Below are 18,203 nucleotides of genomic sequence, written 5' to 3'. Positions count from 1 at the left end.
ACATGACTGAGCAACTTCACTTCTGTAGCTTCTCTGGCAACCCTGCTTCCATCTGTCTGTAGAGCCTGTTCCTACTTAATTAACACCTTCTCAAAGAAAAACTCAGGAAAGCAAGCCCAATCAGTCGTTTTGTCCCCCTTCTGATGACACGTTATTGGTGTAGAAAGGTAAAACTTCTGGTGGAAGCCAGTCTTATGGATTGTCTTTGGAAATTGAAATGTTCTACCTAACCTCTGAGACTTTGTGCATGATGCTAAAACATGTCTGGAGTTGCGCCTTCGTCATCCCACCTCCCAACACTCTCTCTCTCTCTGAGCGCTGGATCTTTCTCCACTTTGCCTGCCAAGCACCTACTCCTTCTTTTATTAAATCATTTATATTCTGAGGTCATTTCTTTCCTTTGAGAACTGTTCCTTGCTTACACACATATGAAGAGCTCTAAGCATCCCCAAATTCCCCACCAGACAACTTGCTCATGGCCCTCAGTCTTCAGGGAAAGGACTATACCTGTCCAGGTCATTGTTATTCACAACAGTGTCTAACTGTTGAATGAATGAATTAATAATTTGGAGGACTAGGGGTGGGGAGGGATACATAGGTAAACTGAAGGGTCTCAATAAAAAATTTCATTGGAGAAAATGAAGACATAAAAGCTTGATTCTGGAAGAATGGTGCAAAGCCAAAGGGAAGGGATGATTTTAAATAGAGGCAATGCCTTTTGTCCATATTGTTCTTCAGCCTAGACTCCATGGAGTCATCCCAAGGTAAGGTTACCCTAAGAAGGAGCCAAAAGAGAAACAGCCCTTCTGCTAGAACCTCCACAGGTGTTGACTGCATCAGACGGCATCGGCTGTGTACTGGCAGCCACTCCAGGGATAAAGGTGGTGATGGTGTAGCTCTCAATTCTGGTGCTCTCCAAGACATGCACTTTAGCTTTACTGAGTTTGAGCAGGACAGAGGGAAACAGCAGACATCCATAGCAAATACAAGCATCAGCTCCTGTGGCCCCTGAAAACTCCCAGAATTCTTTGAGCATTATCTTGAGAGGACGAGAGTTTTGGCAGAGTAGATGGAGAACAAAATCAACAATTCCTGTTTATAACATATGGTGACCCTATTTTTACCCCCAGTTGGTGTGGCCTGGAAGACGTCGACTGTGTCCATATTTGCTAGCTTCTTTGTTTAGAATACTCATAAATAAAGATGATGGCTAATTCTTCCACAAGCACTCGGCAGGGTCATTTATAGTTTCTCCCTGCAATTAAATTGCAGGCTCTGAAAAGAGTGGAGAATTTAATGAAACAGAGGAAAATCTGATAAATTTGCCTTGTCCTCCCTTGGAGCAGGGTTATGACCATGTGTCACATAAGGGTGTTTTTACTAATATTTTTAGGAGAAGTAACTTGCTTCCTGTAATAGAAGAAGACTCTTCAGATAATTATCTATGCTTGCTTCTAATTAAAATAGTCTATAGTTGCACAAAATAAGAAAACTATGACCCCTTTTCCGGCCTTGAATTTAGAGAAAAATGAGTGAATAGAAGACATGATTACATGATCGATACATTCTAATGTCCCTTGAAATGCTGTCTTTTTACTGTAATAATGCAATGACAACAGTTACATCTTCCTACTGAGACAGTAGCTGGAAGGAGAAACAATGTTGTTTACCACAAAATTTTTTATATTTGCTTTTGACTGTAAGTGAAAAGGAAATAGCTGTAATTGGTGGGCAGAGAGAGTTAAGATGCTTATGGTGAGAGGAGTTAGCATCTCACGTTCCTCCCAAGTCTATGTGCAAATATGAATTTACAAAGAGACTGTGGGCCTTTGGAAAAAAGAGGCTGGAACTCTGACCTGCCCTCCCCAGTGCACCCCCTTCCCGCCCCCCACCTCCGGGTTTACTTGACCTGGGCTGTACATCATAACCTTCTGAAGACTAATCCACAGATCCTAGAAAACCTTTCCCAGTCAGTCAAACCAGAATCCCTAGAATGGGCAGGCATCACCTTTTAAATAAAACTTCTCAGGAGATTCTAATGTGCACCCAGGTTGAGGACCACTGTTCTGAAAGGTACGGAATAATCTGTAGACCTGGAGATGACTCAGTGTAAAGGCCTGAAGGCCCGGCAGGACGGTGGCTGGTGGCTTTGGTGCCCATCAGCTCTCTGGCCAGCTCTCTGTGTGTGTGCTGTAGCCACAGGCAGAGAAAGAGGGCCCTGCATATCGTAGTCATTGACACTCAAAGAGGTCAATGCTTTTTTCCCAGTGTCTTATACAATTTTTTGTTTGTTTTTTTAATGCTTGATAAACTATTGAATGAATGTGAATTATGAAAAAAGGAAAAATATGCCAAACCAAGGCTCTCTAGTGTATGCATGCACGTGGGGGTAGGGGAGAAGGAAAGGGAAGGAGAAAGGGAGAAATTGTGAGAGTCTCTTGAGACTCAGTTTTGCTGGGAATTCGTGCTGACCAAATATAAAATAGGAGAAAGGGTAAACTCTTGCTGTGGCAGTTCTAGAACTCCAGTGGCTGTGGGCGGCATGTGGTGGGCAGGCCAGTGGGAGAGGGTTAATGAGCTGAGGAGTTCTCTCTATTGGACTCATGGGACTGATGTGAAATCTTTGCTCAGCTAGTCTTGAGGTAAGTGAAAGAGTTGTATCACCAGGATCTAGTAGCCATTCCCCTTTGGATTCTGGGATAATTTAGGGGAGGCAATGACTTCTTGGCTTGGAGAATCCCTAGGATTTTTTTTGATCATGTGGATTCTACTATATGATGGGAGACAGGCAATATTCTGGCCCAAGTCTGACTCAGAGAGGAAAACTTCCATGAAGATTTCATGTCTTGGTAATGTAACTTCCCAGTTCTGCTCACTTGGTACCATTACAACTCATATTGTACTAACAAGAGAAGCCAGAGGGGGAAGTGTCTTGTGTGTATCTTGTCCCGACAGCATCTCTAGTTCTTTGTCCATAACTGCATTCTAGGGTCTTCCCTGCAGCATGTTAGCTTTGCACTTGAAGACCTCAGGTTACCTACATTTTACAAAGAGTTGAGTCAAGGATTCTCACCTGAGACTCCTGAAAATAGGTATGGAAGGAATCTAAAGTCATTGGTTGAGTCCAAAGAAAGAAGAAAGGAAAGATAATTTGCAAATATCCATTCAAGGCCATTCCAATAAAAGAAAATATTTCCTTCATGCTTGGATCACAAAGGAAGATTGGAAGATTTTTCTTTTGCTATGAGTCTTCTTTTTGATTAATATTGAGCTCAGCAGCTTCAGACTTCTGCAACCCAAATGCATCAAAGATCTTCAATATCACTATTACTATAATGCTGTAGAAATTATAGCTTTGCTATAGTAACTTCTCATAGGTCCCCTTTTTATTTCACAAAGCAATGACAAGGTGACTGTAATAGCTTTGGGGGTGGAAGTTTAGCCTTGAGCAGCACCACAGGGAATGACCTGCTCCCATTCATTCTATTCTAATTGGGCCATATAAGTTCAACTTGTGACATATAGAATCTGGGGAGGAGTCTGCAGTAATGTCACTGAGATTTTTTAAAATTATTTTTAAATTGAAATGTAGCTGATTTACAATATTGTGCAAATCTCTGCTGTATAGTATTGGTGGTACTACAGCTGTGAGGCCCTTTCTCTTGGTTTATCTGATGCTATGCAGTAATTAAATATGATTTTGTCAAGTGCTTGCTAAATTTAAGGTTATATAGGTATAAGAATCTGCATTCATGGAGTTTTTGATTTGTTCAGGGAAATAAGACATAGAGCCTTAAGTAGGAGGGGAAGACTGTATATAATACATAGTACAATGAACAGTTAAGAACAGAAGTGGATAAGAATAGCTGGAGAAGACTGATTGGAATAAGTAGGACTGAGAGAGGTCCCAGAGGCCAGGAAGGACAAGTGAAAAGGTGAAGGGTATGACCTGTTGGGTGAGGGAATCGTTAAGGAAAGGTGTTGAGGTGGGAAAGAGATTGATGTATTTCAGGGACAATGAGAGGACTATTAGCTAGAGTATTCTCTAGGGCTGCTGTAACAAAGTACTACAAATTTAGTGGTTTAAAAACTCAGAAATGCCCTGTCTCACAGGGGCTAGATGTTTAGAATCAAGGTGTTACAGAGCTGATTCCCTCTTGAGACGTTGAGGGAGAAACCATTCCATGCCTCTCTCCTAGCGCCTGGTGGTTGTCAGCAGTCTTTGGCTGCGTGGCTGGTAGGTGCATTATTCCAGTTTCTGACTCTATCTTAAAATTCCTTCTCCTCTGTGTCTCTGTATCTTAAATTTTCTCTTTTTCTTGTAAGGATACCAGTCATTGGATTTAGGGCTCACCCTGAATCCAAAATAATCTTCTCCAAAGATCGTTAACTTAATTACATCTGTAAAAACTCTATTTCCAAATAATATCACATTCATGGGTACCAGGGGTTAGGACTTAGACATATCTTTTGGGTGGACACAATCAACCCACTCCAGAGAGTAAAGCGGATCAGGTTGGAGAGATGGAAGAGGTCTGATTGTGGAGATGGAAGGGGTCTGATTGTGGCAGGGCCTGAATTTTTTTTTTTTTTAATGTTGTAATGGGGATTCCAGTGTAAATATCTTAGTTATCAGTCAAAATGGAAGTGTTTGGGGAAAAGATTGTGGGTGGTCATTTGCATTTAGAATTAAGGACAAATCATTATGAAGGAAAGAAGAAGGTACATGTGATGATTAATTTTACATGTCAACTTTACAATACCACAGGGTGTTCAGATTAAGCGTTATTTCTGGATGTGTCTTTGTGGGTGTTTCTGGGTGAGATTAGCATTTTTTTTTTTTAATTAAAAAAATTTTTTTAATTTATTTATATTAGTTGGAGGCTAATTACTTTACAATATTGTAGTGGGTTTTGTCATACATTGACATGAATCAGTCATGGATTTACATGTGTTCCCCATCCCGATCCCCCCTCCCACCTCCCTCTCCATCCCATCCCTCTGGGTCTTCCCAGTGCACCAGCCCTGAGCACTTGTCTCATGCATCCAACCTGGGCTGGTGATCTGTTTCACCCTTGATAATATACATGTTTCAATGCTATTCTCTCAGATCATCCCACCCTCGCCTTCTCCCACAGAGTCCAAAAGTCTGTTCTATACATCTGTGTCTCTTTTTCTGTCTTGCATATAGGGTTATCGTTACCATCTTTCTAAATTCCATGTATATGCATCAGTATACTGTATTGGTGTTTTTCTTTCTGGCTTACTTCACTCTGTATAATGGACTCCAGTTTTAGCATTTGAATTGGTGACTCATTAAAGCAGTTCGCCCTTCCCAGTGAGGGTAGACGTCATCATTCAATCCATTGAGGATCTGAATATAACAAAAGGTAAAAGAATTAGGAATTCACCTCTTTTTTTTTTTTTTTTCCTGCCTGCTTGCTTGAGCTGGAACATTGATCTTCTTCTGCTCTCAGACTGGAATTTATACCACTGGTTTTCTTGGGTCTTTAGGTTGCAGATAGCAGGTTATGGACTTTTCAGCCTCCATAATCATGTGAGCTGATTCCTCATAATGACTCTCCTATTGGTCCTGCTTCTCTCTGAGAACCTTGACTAATACAGTGCATAAGCCTGGTCTAAAGACTGTAGGTCATTGCCAGTGGTGAAGCATGATTTGAGTACATCATGGAGTGATTTTCTCAGATGGGCCTTTAGCTTAACCCTTCTGGACACCTACCAGGGTCTAACCTAACAGGTGTGAGGTGGTATCTCGTTGTGGATCTGATTTTCATTTCCCTGATGATGAGTGATGCTGAACACCTTTTCATGTACCTGTTGTTTATCTGTATGTCTTCTTTGGAAAACTATCCATTCATAGCCTCTATTTTTTAATCAGACTGACTTTTTTGCTTTTGAGTTGTATGAGTTCTTCACATATTTTGGATAGTATTCCCTTATCAGACATTTGATTTTGAAATATTTTCTCTCATTTGGTAAGTTGCCTTTTCATTTTGTTGATGATTTCCTTTGTTGTAAAGAGCAAAACCTCTCTGCTCTTTAATGATAGTATTAAACACCAAGATGTCACAGTTTATGGACAAATCTTTTTCATGATAATTCTGAAAGTACCCTTTTTATTGCTCCAATGTTACAATAATATAAAATTTAATTTTGAGAAAGTTGTATGTAGGTTTTTGTGGTACTTGCATGAAAACATTAATTCTTAAAAAATTTTGTTATTTTTATTTTTTCCCAAGAAAAAGGCTATAACATTAAGTAAATCTAAACATTAAGGGGTCCCTGTGAAGCCTCATGCTAAGCCTCAGCTCTAGTGAACTTAAAGTCACATCTCACACATCCTCTAGCTGCTTCTGAAAAGAATGAGGGCCCTTTAGTGAGTGAGTTTTGATATTCTCACTGGGTCTCACCATCACACACTGTTTCCTGACTCCATTAGATCAACCATAGTTTATGTGGTCAGTAGTCTGTGTGTCTGGAGAAGGCGATGGCAACCCACTCCAGTACTCTTGCCTGGAAAATTCTGTGGATGGAGGAGCCTGGTAGGCTGCAGTCCACGGGGTCGCTAAGAGTCAGACATGACTGAGCGACTTCATTTTCACTTTTCACTTGCATGCATTGGAGAAGGAAATGGTGACCCACTCCAGTGTTCTTGCCTGGAGAATCCCAGGGACGGGGGAGCCTGGTGGGCTGCCGTCTATGGGGTCGCACAGAGTCGGACACGACTGAAGCGACTTAGCAGCAGCAGCAGCAGTCTCTGTGTCAAAGTCACTCAGTCTTGTGTGACTCTTTGTGACCCCATGGACTGTAGCCTGCCAGATCCCTCTGTCCATGGAATTCTTCAGGCAGGAATACTGGAGTGGGTTGCAATTTCCTTCTCCAGGGGATCTTCCCAATCCAGGGATTGAAACTGGGTCTCCTGCATTGCAGGAAGATTCTTTACTATCTGAGCAATTTATGCAGCAATAAAAAAATCCCTACGGTGGCATGTCACTCTTCCACTTTAGAACAAAAACTCCATCATCATCGTTGGTGTGCAGAGTTGAGATGTGTTTGTGTTCGTTTGCAGTTCTGAAAAGAATGAGGAGGCTGGTAGATGACGTGGCAAATTGGTAATCTGTTTCTCAGTTACTAAGTGTGTATTTTGTGTCCAACATTGTACTAAAAGGAGAGAAACCTCAAATCTGATAAGGTCCTCAAGGAGATCGCAACACAGTTGGGGATTTAAGATATACACACAAGAACTTTTAGGCAGGAAGTAGCAGACATCAGGTAGGGCGTGGAATGGTGTCTCCTGGCTTAGCATATTGCGTAGCTGCATGCCTAGGTCTTAGCCAACCTTCTCCACCCCTGACTCTTGACTGCAGGTCCTCCATGATCCTGAATCTCCACTAACTGATGAGAAATCTTTTGTCCTTTTTGCTTCCAAAGCACCGTACTCCACTACTGGATGTTCTGAAAGCTGGAGAGGTCATTACTCCATCCACTCAGAATAGCTATTAGTAAGAAGACAACAAATAACAAGTATTGATGAGAATGTGAATAAAAGGGAATCCTTATGCACTGTTGGCAGGAATTCGAATTGGTGCAGCCAACATGGAAAATGATATGGAGATTGCTCAAAAATTGAAACATGGAACCACAATATGATCCAAGAATTCCACTTCTAGTATTTGTCTGAAGGAAATGAAAACACTAACTTGAAAAGATATAGGTGTACCCTCATGTTCACTGTAACATTATTTATAATAGCCAAGATATGGAAACAACTTGTATCCATCAATGGATGAATGGATAAAGAAAATGTGATTTATATATTGTTCAGCTATAAATCTGCCTGCAATGCAGGAGACCCCGGTTCGATTCCTGGGTTGGGAAGATCTGCTGGAGAAGGGATAGGCTACCCACTCCAGTATTCTTGGGCTTCCCTTTTAGCTCAGCTGGTTAAGAATCTGCCTGCGATGTGGGAGATCTGGGTTCGATCCCCTGGAGAAGGGAAGGGCTACCCACTCCGGTATTCTGACCTGGAGAATTCCATGGACAGAATAGTATATATGTATAGTCCATGGGGTCACAAAGAGTCAGACACCACTGAGCGACTTTCACTTTCACTTTTTCACTTTCAGCCATGAATATGAATGAAATATTGCCATTTGTGATAACACCATGAGGGCATTATGCTAAGTGGAATAAGTCAGATGGAGAAAAACAGCGTATAATTTCACTTATATGTGGAATCTAAAAAATAATTAAAAACTGAACTCTTAGATACAGAGGACTTACTGGTGGGTGGCAGAGGCAGGAGGTAGAAGGAGTGCAAAATGAATGAAGGTGGTCAAAGGGTACAAACTTCCAGAATAAGTCCCATCAAAGTAATGTCTAACATGGTGACTATAATTAATAATACTATATTGTATATTTGAACATTGCTATGAGGGTAGATTTAAGTTCTCATCACAAGAAAAAAATTTTTTGTAATTGTGTGTGGTAATAGATGTTAATTAGATATTGTAATGATCATTTAGAAATATATACAAATATTGAATCATTACATTGTATACCTGAAACTAATGTAATATTATATGTCTGTTAAAACAAAGAAGAAGGAAATGAACAGCTAAAAGTACACTGGAGAAGTATTTTAGCAGAAATGACTACAAGAGTGGTTCATGGTTGTTTCTGCCCATTTCCTTTCTTGAGGTAAGGAGAATTTATAAGCTGTGAACTTTGTATGCTCTGCATAAACTGTTATAAAAGTTTCAGATGTGTATTGAATTTAGTTTTTTTTTTTTTTCACTACCAAAGAGTCCAAAGGGAGTGGAGAAGTTAACCAGAAAGTTTTATTTCAAAAGCAACTTTTACTAATTAAAATGTCGTTAGCAGTGGTTCAGTGTATAAAGTTAATTTCTTTAATCTAGCTATTTGTCATTTATAGACCCCAGCTTTTAACCTGAGTATCAACTCTGCTTTTCCTTTAGTTCCACATCGTCAAGGTTAGAGGCAAGCGTGGACTTTTTCCTCTCTGACTTGTGCTTATACAATAACTCCTTTCAATCTGCTTTATGTGCATTTACACATATGAAAAGAAGTAAAAATATATTACAGAGGCTCTAATCTTATATATTAACTGTGTGAAAATTCAATTTTCTGCTCATCAAAATATTTGCCCTTTTAATTATCATTAACCTCTCTTGTTCTTCTTGTACTGTGCTCCTGAATTACCTTCCTACCTGCTATAAAATTCTATGAAAGTTTTCATAATGTGTTAAGAAAATATTACTCTGGATCCAGACATCCAAATCTTTTTTTAAAAAGCAATTTATCATCAAAATTAAAAAAAAATTTTTTTGTGCTTCAAAGGACACTACTAAGAAGATAATCCAAAAGGAAAAAAATATTTGCAAATCATATATCTGATAAGGGTCTTATATCTAAAATACAAAGAGCTCTTATACTCAATAAAAAAGAGGCAAAGAAGCCAATTAAAAATGGGCAGAGTTCAATAGACATTTCCCCAAAGAAGATATAAGCACAGGAAAGGTGTTCAACATTATTAGACACTAGGGAAATGCAAATCAAAAATCACAACCTACCACTAGGATGGAGGGTTTCCCTGATGGCTCGGCAAGTAAAGAATCTACCTGCAGTGCAGGAGACATAGGAGATTCAGGTTTGATCCCTGGGTCGGGAAGATCCCCTGGAGGAGGAAATGCCTTCCTACTTCAGTGTTCTTGCCTGGGAAATTCCATGGACAGAGGAGCCTGGTGGGCTATAGTCCATGGGGTCACAAAGAGTCAGACTTGACTGATCACTAGTGCTCACCACTAGCATGGATGGTTGTAATAAAAAAAGACAGACAATAGTGTTGGTGCTTATGAGATTGTAAAATGGTGCAGCCATTGGGAAATCAGACTGGCAGTACCTTGAGTGGTTAAACATGGAGTCTCTATATGAACTAGCAGTTCCTCTCCTGGGTATATACCCAAGAGAATTGAAAAATGTGGCCACATAAAACTTGTATACAAATGTTTGTAATAGCTTTATTCATAGTAGTCAAAAAGTGGAAATAACCCACATGTCTATCAACTAATGAGTGGATTGAAAAAATGTAGTATTAAGTATACAATGGAATATTATTGGGTCATGCTATGGAATGAATATTTCTGTCTCCCCTGATCCACTATTGAAGCCATTACCCTCAGTGTGATAATATGAAGAGGCGGAGAATTTGAGATGTAATTAGGTTTAGATGAACTCATGAGAGTAGACCCCCCATAATAGGATTGGCATCCTTATAAGAACAGGAAAAGACACTAGACGGTCTTCTCTCTGCATTGTGAGGATCCAGTGAAAAGTCTGCAAGTCAGTGAGAGGGCCCTCACTAAAGACCAAATCTTCAAATCTGCCAACACCCTATTCTTGGACTTCGTAGGCTTCATAGATATGAGAAATAAATGTTCTTTAAATCTAAATATTTTGTTATAGCTATGTGAAACAACTAAGGTCAAGAAAAGGGATGAAGTACTGATATACACCGTTGTTGTTCAGTCGTTAGGTTGCGTCCAATTCTCTGAGGCCCCGTGGACTGCAGCATGCCAGGCTCCTCCGTCCTCCTCTCTCTCCTGGAGTTTGCTCCTGTCCCTTCCTGTCCATTAAGGTGGCGATGCTATCTAACCGTCTCATCCTCTGACGCACCCTTCTCCTTTTGCCATCAATCTTTCCCAACATTAGAGTCTTTTCCAGTGAGGTGGCTCTTCTCATCAGATGAGCAAAGTATTGGAACTTCAGCTTCAGCATCAGTCCTTTAATGAATATTTAGGGTTGATTTCCTTTAGAATTGACTGGTTTGATCTTCTTGCTGTCCAAGGGACCCTCAAGTCTTCTCTTACACCACAACTTGAAAGCATCACATCTTTGTACTCAGCCTTCTTTATGGTCTAATTCACAATCTGTACGTGACTACTGAAAAAACGATAGCTTTGACTATACGGACCTTTGTCAGCAAAGCGATGTCTCTGCTTTTTAATATGCTGTCTAGGACTGTCATAGCTATCCTTCCAAGGAGCAGTATTAGTTGCTCAGCTGTGTCTGACTCTTTGCGACCCTATGGAATGTAGCCCGTCAGGCTCCCCTGTCCATGGAATTCTCCAGGCAAGAATACTGGAGTGGCTTGCTCTTCCCTTCTCCAGAGGATTTTCCTGACCCAGGTATAAAACCTGGGTTTCCTGCATGGCAGGCAGACTCTTTACTGTCTGGGCCATCAGGGAAACCCAAGTGTCTTTTAATTTCATGGCTGCAGGTACCATGTGCAGCGATTTTGGAGCCCAGGAAAATAAAGTCTGTCACGGTTTCCATTTCTCCCCATCTATTTGCCATGAAATCATGGGACTGGATGCCATGATCTTAGTTTTTTGAATGCTGAATTTCAAGCCAGCTTTTTCACTCTCCTCTTTCACCCTAATCAAGAGGCTCTTTAGTTCCTCCTCGCTTTCTGCCATTAGGATGGTGTCATCTTGTTACGTTAGGTTATTGATATTTCTCCTAGCACTTTTGATTCCAATTTATGATTGATTCAGTTCAGCATTTCACATGATGCATCCTGAATATAAGTTAAATAACCAGGGTAACAATATAGCCTTGTACTCCTTTCCCAATTTTTAACCAGTCAGTTGTTCCATGTCCAGTTCTAAGTGTTGCTTCTTGACTCACATGTAAGTTTCTCAGGAGACTAATAAGGTTGTCTGGTATTCCCATCTCTTTAAGAATTTTCGTTTGTTGTGATTCACACAGTCAAAGGATTTAGCATAGTAAATGAAGCAGAACATTTTTCTGGAACTCCTTTGCTTATTGCATGATCCAATTAGTGTTGGAATTTGATCTCTGGTTCCTCTGAGTTTTCTAAACCCAGTTTGTAAATCTGGAAGTTCTTGGTTCACATATTGCTGAAGCCTGGCTTGAAGGATTTTGAGCATAACCTTGCTAGCAGATTCATGGTACAGGTGGAAAAACCTTGAAAACACTTTATTAAGTGAAAGAAGCCAGACACAAAGCCCAACAACCCCCCCCCCCCAAAAAAAAAAAGGAAAAGAGAGGAAGAGAAAAGAAAAAAAGAGCAGAGAGGGAACAGATCCATTAGAGTCACCTCAAATCAGCTAATAGAGATGTAATTAGCTTTGCGAGTCTGCCCCATTTCTGCCATAGGAGAGGGTTAGAAAATTTGTCTGAGCAAACACTACATGTCTGCCTCTCATAGGTTGGGTCAGTGGCATCTGCTTAAGACATGAACCAGAAAAAATTTCAGTAAACACAGGCTTAAACTGGTATAGTAATACCTGAATGTTGGAGTATTGATTTTAAAAAAAGATACAACAGGCTGTCTTTATTAATTAATTAATTAATTAATTTTTAGCAAGAAGGAGTCCAAGGAATTAGACTTAATCAAATACACGGTTGGTTCTTGGACAATATGGGGGTAGGGGTGTGGACCCTCTATTCACTCAAAAACATAAGTTATAGTGAGCGCTTTGTAGTTCCTTTATATATGTGGTTCCTCCACATATGTGATTGCATATCTACAAATTCAATCAACTACAGAATGTGTAGAACTGTAGCATTTACTGTTGAAAAAATCCATATATAAGTGGACCTGCACAGTTCAAACCCTTGTTGTTCAAGGGTCAACTGTACTAGCTTCTCAGCTATAAAAACACTTGCAGCAAAAACCAATTTTCTTTCAGTGTGGTTGGTAGCATTTCCTGATTACTGGAATTCCTAGTCCCATGAATAAATAATGGCAAGTGTCATGAGGCCACTTAAATTAAAAAAATATATATATTTCTTTTACTGTGGTAACATATAGCATGAAATTTACATTTTAGCCATTTTAAGTGTTCTAATCAGTGGCATTAAATCCATTCACATTGTTGTGTATGAGGCTCCTTTCTGAAATATATCGTTTACTTGGTCATTTTTTCCTTCAAAATATAAAAGTGACACTCAAAATCTCTACAGGTCCAGTTAAGTGAGGTCAGTATTCTTACTCACTTAAGGGAACTCTGACATCAATAAGATAATGCTGAATTACCTCATCTACTACTTCTTAGGTAAGTAAAGTCTAAATTGGCGAAGTCTGGATGAAAAAAAGATTTCAGGTTCCAAGGATCTGTCATAACCAACATCAAGGGAAAAGTCTTTCTTTGAGATTTCGCCTTGATTCCATTGTACTTAGGCCTCTTTGTGTCATAGCTGTTAAATTCTTTTACTAAATCTGGGCAAATATAACTATAAACTCCTTTACTTCCATAGCTGTTTCCAGGGATTGCTCTAGAGGAATTCCTACTTCTTGGCCTCTCAGCAATCGCTGGATGAAATACAGTACAGCTTTCCTTGTGATTGGAATGTGCCTACTTCAGCTGCCAATCACATGTCCTATAGCCAGAGAAAGGGCGGGAGTGACTCCATCTCAATACCAGTCATGGTCAGTTTTCCTTCTTGTTTTGATGCTCAGCATGTTGTTAATGCAAGCATAGCCTGCGTGGCTCTATATGAGCCATGAAGCACTCAAACAGTATTTCAGTAGTATATTTTATTTTCAGGAGCATTAAGTGGAGATTTAATCAGAAGAAAGTAATGACCTTCAAGTTATACTTTAAGTATTGAGACAATATTTTCTCCATAAACCTTTCCACTAGGTAACAATCTTAAATCATACCATGGTGGACTGGCCTCTTTATGAAGCATGTGGCTTTTTCTTTTACTTCATTCTTTTTCACCTCTAATTTTGTTTATTTAGGCTCTCTTTTTTTCTTAGTAAGTCTGGCTGAAGGCTTATCAATGTTGTTTATATTTTCATAAAACCAGTTCTTAGTTTCACTGATATTTTTTATTGTGTGTTTTTTGGGAGCTTTATTTTATTTATTTCTGCTCTGAACTATATTGTTTCCTTCCTTAAGTTTGGGCCTTTTCCAAATCTGTCAGATGGAAAGTTAGGTTGTTTATTTTAGGTTTTTCATGTTTCTTGTGGTAGGCCTATTTTGCTATAAACTTTCTTCTTAGAACTGTTTTTGCTGTATCCTATAGATTTTGAAAAGTTTAACTTCTGTTTTCATTCATCTCAAGGTATTTTTTGATTTCCTCTTTCATTTCTTTGCTGATTCATTTTATTAGTAACATGATTAATCTCTACATGTTTATGTTTTTTTCCATTTTTCTTCCTGTAATTGATTTCTAGTTTCATACTGCTGTGGTTGGAAATGATATTTAATATAATTTCAGTTTTTTAAACTTATTGAGACTTGTGGCCACCATGTTATCTATCCTGGAGAAAATTCCATGTGCACTTGAAAAAAGTGTGTATTCTGGGTTTTTGTTTGTTTGATGGCATGTTCTCCATGCGTGCTCCATGCATGCTCAGTCCATGTTTGACTCTTTGTGACCCTATGGACTGTAGCCCTCCAGGCTCCTCTGTCCATGGGATTCCCCAGGCAAGAATACTGGAGTGGGTTGCCATGCTCTCCTCCTGGGGATTTTCCCAACCCAAGGATCAAACCCATAAGAGATTCCCATAAGAATCTCTTAAGTCTCCTGCATTGGCAGGCAGGTTCTTGACCACTAGCGACACTTGGGAAGCTTCAGATATCTATTAAGTCTATGTGGTGTAATGTGTAATTAAAGCCACTACTTCCTTATTTTTTTTCACTACTTCCTTATTAATGCCTTATTAAAGCCACTACTTCCTTTCATCTAAACAGATGGCCTGTCCATTGATCTAAGTGGTATATGCAAGTATCCTACTATTATTGTATTACTATCAATTTCTTCCTTTATGTCTGCTAGTATTTGCTTTACATATTTAGATGCTCTGATATTAAAGGGGTTAGACCTGGTAGACAGAGTACCTAAAGAACTATGGACGGAAATTTGTAATATTGTACAGGAGGCAGTGACCAAAACTATCCTAAAGAAAAAGAAATGCAAGAAGGCAAAGTGGCTATCTGAAGAGGCTTTACAAATAGCTGAAAAAATAGAGAGAGCAAAAGATGTGGGAAGAAGGGAAAGATACACCCAACTGAATGCAAAGAAAAGAGAGAGGAGAAGGCCTTCTTAAATGAACAATGCAAAGAAATAGAGGAAAACAATAGAATGGGAAAGACTAGAGATCTCTTTAAGAAAATTGGAGATATCATGGGAAATTTTCTTGTAAGGATGGGCACCATAAAAGACAGAAACAGTGAGGACCTAACAGAAGCAGAAGAGATTAGGAAGAGGTGGCAAGAATACACAGAAGAACTGTACAAAAAGGATCTTAATGACCTGGATAACCATGATGGTGTGGTCACTCATCATGGTTTCATTGATCTTTTAGAGCCAGATATCCTGGAGTGTGAAATCAAGTGGGCCTTAGGAAGCATCACTGTGAACAAAGCTAGTGAAAGTGATGGAATTCCAGCTGAGCTATTTCAAATCCTAAAAGATGATGCTGTTAAAGTGCTGCCCTCCATATGTCAGCAAATTTGGAAAACTCAGCAGTGGCCGCAGGACTGGAAAAGGTCAGGTTTCATTCCAATCCCAAAGAAGGACAATGCCATGGAATGTTGAAACTGCTGTACAGTTGCACTCATTTCACATGCCAGCAAGGTTATACTCAAAATCTTTCAAGTTAGGCTTCAGCAGTACATGAACTGAGAACGTCTAGATATGCAAACTGGGTTTAGAAAAGGCAGAGGAACCAGAGATTAAATTGCCAACATTTTTTGGATCATGGAGAAAACAAAGGAGTTCCAGAAAAACATCTATTTCTGCTTCATTGACTATGCTAAAGCCTTTGACTGTGTGGATCACAGCAAACTGTGGAAAATTCTTCAAGAGATGGGAATACCAGACCACCTTACGTGTCTCCTGAGAAACCTGTATGTGGGTCAAGAAGCAATATTTAGATCTAGACATGGAACAACTGACTAGGTCAAATTGGGAAAGGAGTACAGCAAGGCTGTGTATTGTCACCCTGCTTATTTAACTTCTATTCAGAGTATGCCATGTGAAATACTGGGCTGGGTGAATCACAAGCTGGAATCAAGATTGCCAGAAGAAATATCAATAACCTCAGATATGCAGATGATACCACTCTAACGGTGGAAAGTGAAGGACTAAGGATCTTCTTGATGAGGGTAAAACAGGAGAGTGAAAAAGCTGGCTTAAAACTCAACATTAAAAAGACTAAGATCATGGCATCTGATCCTATCTCTCCATGACAAATAGAAAGGGAAAGAGTGAAAGAAGTGATAGATTTTATTTTCCTAGGCTCCAAAATTACTAAGTTCAGTGACTGTAGCCATGAAATTAAAAGACCCTACTCCTTGGCAGGAAAGCTATGACAAACCTAGATAATTCATCACTTTGCTGAGACATCAATTTGCTGAGCCATCAATTTGCTGACAAAGTTCCATATAGTCAAAGCTATGGTTTTTCCAGTAGTCATGTACAGATGTGAAAGTTGAACCATAAAGAAGACTGAGGGTCGAAGAATGGATGCTTTCGAATTGTGATGCTGGAGAAGGCTCTTGACTTAGACTGAAGATTCCTTGGACTGCAAGGAGATAAAACCAGTCAACCCTAAATAAAATCAAACTTGAATGTTCATCAGAAGGACTGATGCTGAAGATCCAACACTTTTGCCACCTGATGTCAAGAGCCAACTCATTGGAAAGAACCTTAATGCTGGGAAAAATTGAAGGCAGAAGGAGAAGGGGTTGCCAGAAGATGAGATGGTTAGATAGCATCATCGACTCAATGGACATGAATTTGAGCAAACTCTGGAGGATAGTTGAGGACAGAGGAGCCTAGTGTGCTACAGTCCGTGGGTTAGCAAAGAGTTGGACACGACTTAGCACCTAAACAGCAACAACATATTAAATGCATATATATTTATAAATGCTATATTCTTTTCTTGTATTGACCCCTTAATCATTATATAATTCTCATGTTTGTCTTTTGTACAGAATTATTTTTTCTTGTATGAGTACTGCTATACCAGCTGTCTTTCCATTTCCATTTGCATGGGTTATTTTTTTTTTCTATCCCTTTACTTTCAGTCTTCTGTTCTTCCTTAATGAGTAGATGTCTTAATTCCTTGTTCCTCCCAGTTAAAGCTATAGTTCTCATAGCCTTCATTCACACTGAGTGAAAATGATGTCAATACTTTATGGTATTACTCTTCCAAGGGAATTTACATTTTCTAAATTGAAGGTGTAATGGCTTTGTATTGTAAGTGTATAATTATTTTCACAATGAGAAAAGATTTTTCAAAAATAAATAGTTTTTGTTTTGAAATTTTTATCGACATTCAAAGTTTTGAGAAATATTATGCAGTGATTTGATATACATTAGAACTTTAGAGAGAGAATAGAACTCTTGGGAGAAAAGAGAAGCTGTCTATTGGTTTACACAGGGTGGCATCTGACATTCTTCTTTCCTCTTTTATTTTGGAAGTGGCAAAAAGTGATTGCTTTTTCACTTTGGGTCTGAAGGATTTATTGTGTGTTGGTAAGTCTTCCGCCTGCTCATAAGGGAGTTATACTAATAGTAACCATAGCCTCATAATATTAGTGTTTGATTTGATTCTGGGGAGAATTAACCAGGTCCCTTTCCACAATCAAACATCAAGCAATAGCATTTGAAGTAGTTGCCCGTCTGTGAGCAAAACTGGCCATAAATTCCATCTACTCCACAGACCACCCACCCAGATAACTCTGGTAGGGCACTTACGTACACAGGGAACCACCGCTGAGAGACGTGAACTCAGAATTAGGGAGGTCAGGGTCGTCAGCTGCTGGCAGGCTTTGGCAAAAGCATCAGTTGTCATTTCCCAACTATGAGAATTTGCCTTGTGTCCAGAGCCCACATCAAACACATTGCTGCCATTGAGCAGGTTGTCTGCCATAGTGTTTCCCTGAAATGTTTTGTTGCACTTCTCTGATGCACATAAATAGAGTGAAAATCCTGCTTTTCTTTTTTCAGAGATTGAAATGTAAAGATTATAAAGGGCAGGTGTGATCATAGCAGCAGCTCTTAAAAAAAATTCTATAGCTTAAACCAAATAATTTTCTTCCCTTGAGTAAACGGCCTAGCGTTGTAAGTTTCTGAAAAGCCTGTATCACGAGAACACCAGAAATACCTGAACCCAG

The 18,203-nt window shown here is 39.4% G+C and overlaps 1 pseudogene; it reads right to left on the bottom strand.

Annotated features, from left to right (window-relative positions):
- Positions 1-13,057: 13,057 nt before the first annotated feature.
- Positions 13,058-17,959, bottom strand: LOC122428674 (annotated as a pseudogene).
- Positions 17,960-18,203: the final 244 nt, after the last annotated feature.

Source organism: Cervus canadensis, chromosome 27 (assembly GCF_019320065.1).
Source record: "Cervus canadensis isolate Bull #8, Minnesota chromosome 27, ASM1932006v1, whole genome shotgun sequence".
Taxonomy (NCBI): Eukaryota; Metazoa; Chordata; class Mammalia; order Artiodactyla; family Cervidae; genus Cervus; species Cervus canadensis.
The sequence above is the reverse complement of the archived record's forward strand: the minus strand, read 5'-3'. Positions and strand labels throughout refer to the sequence as shown.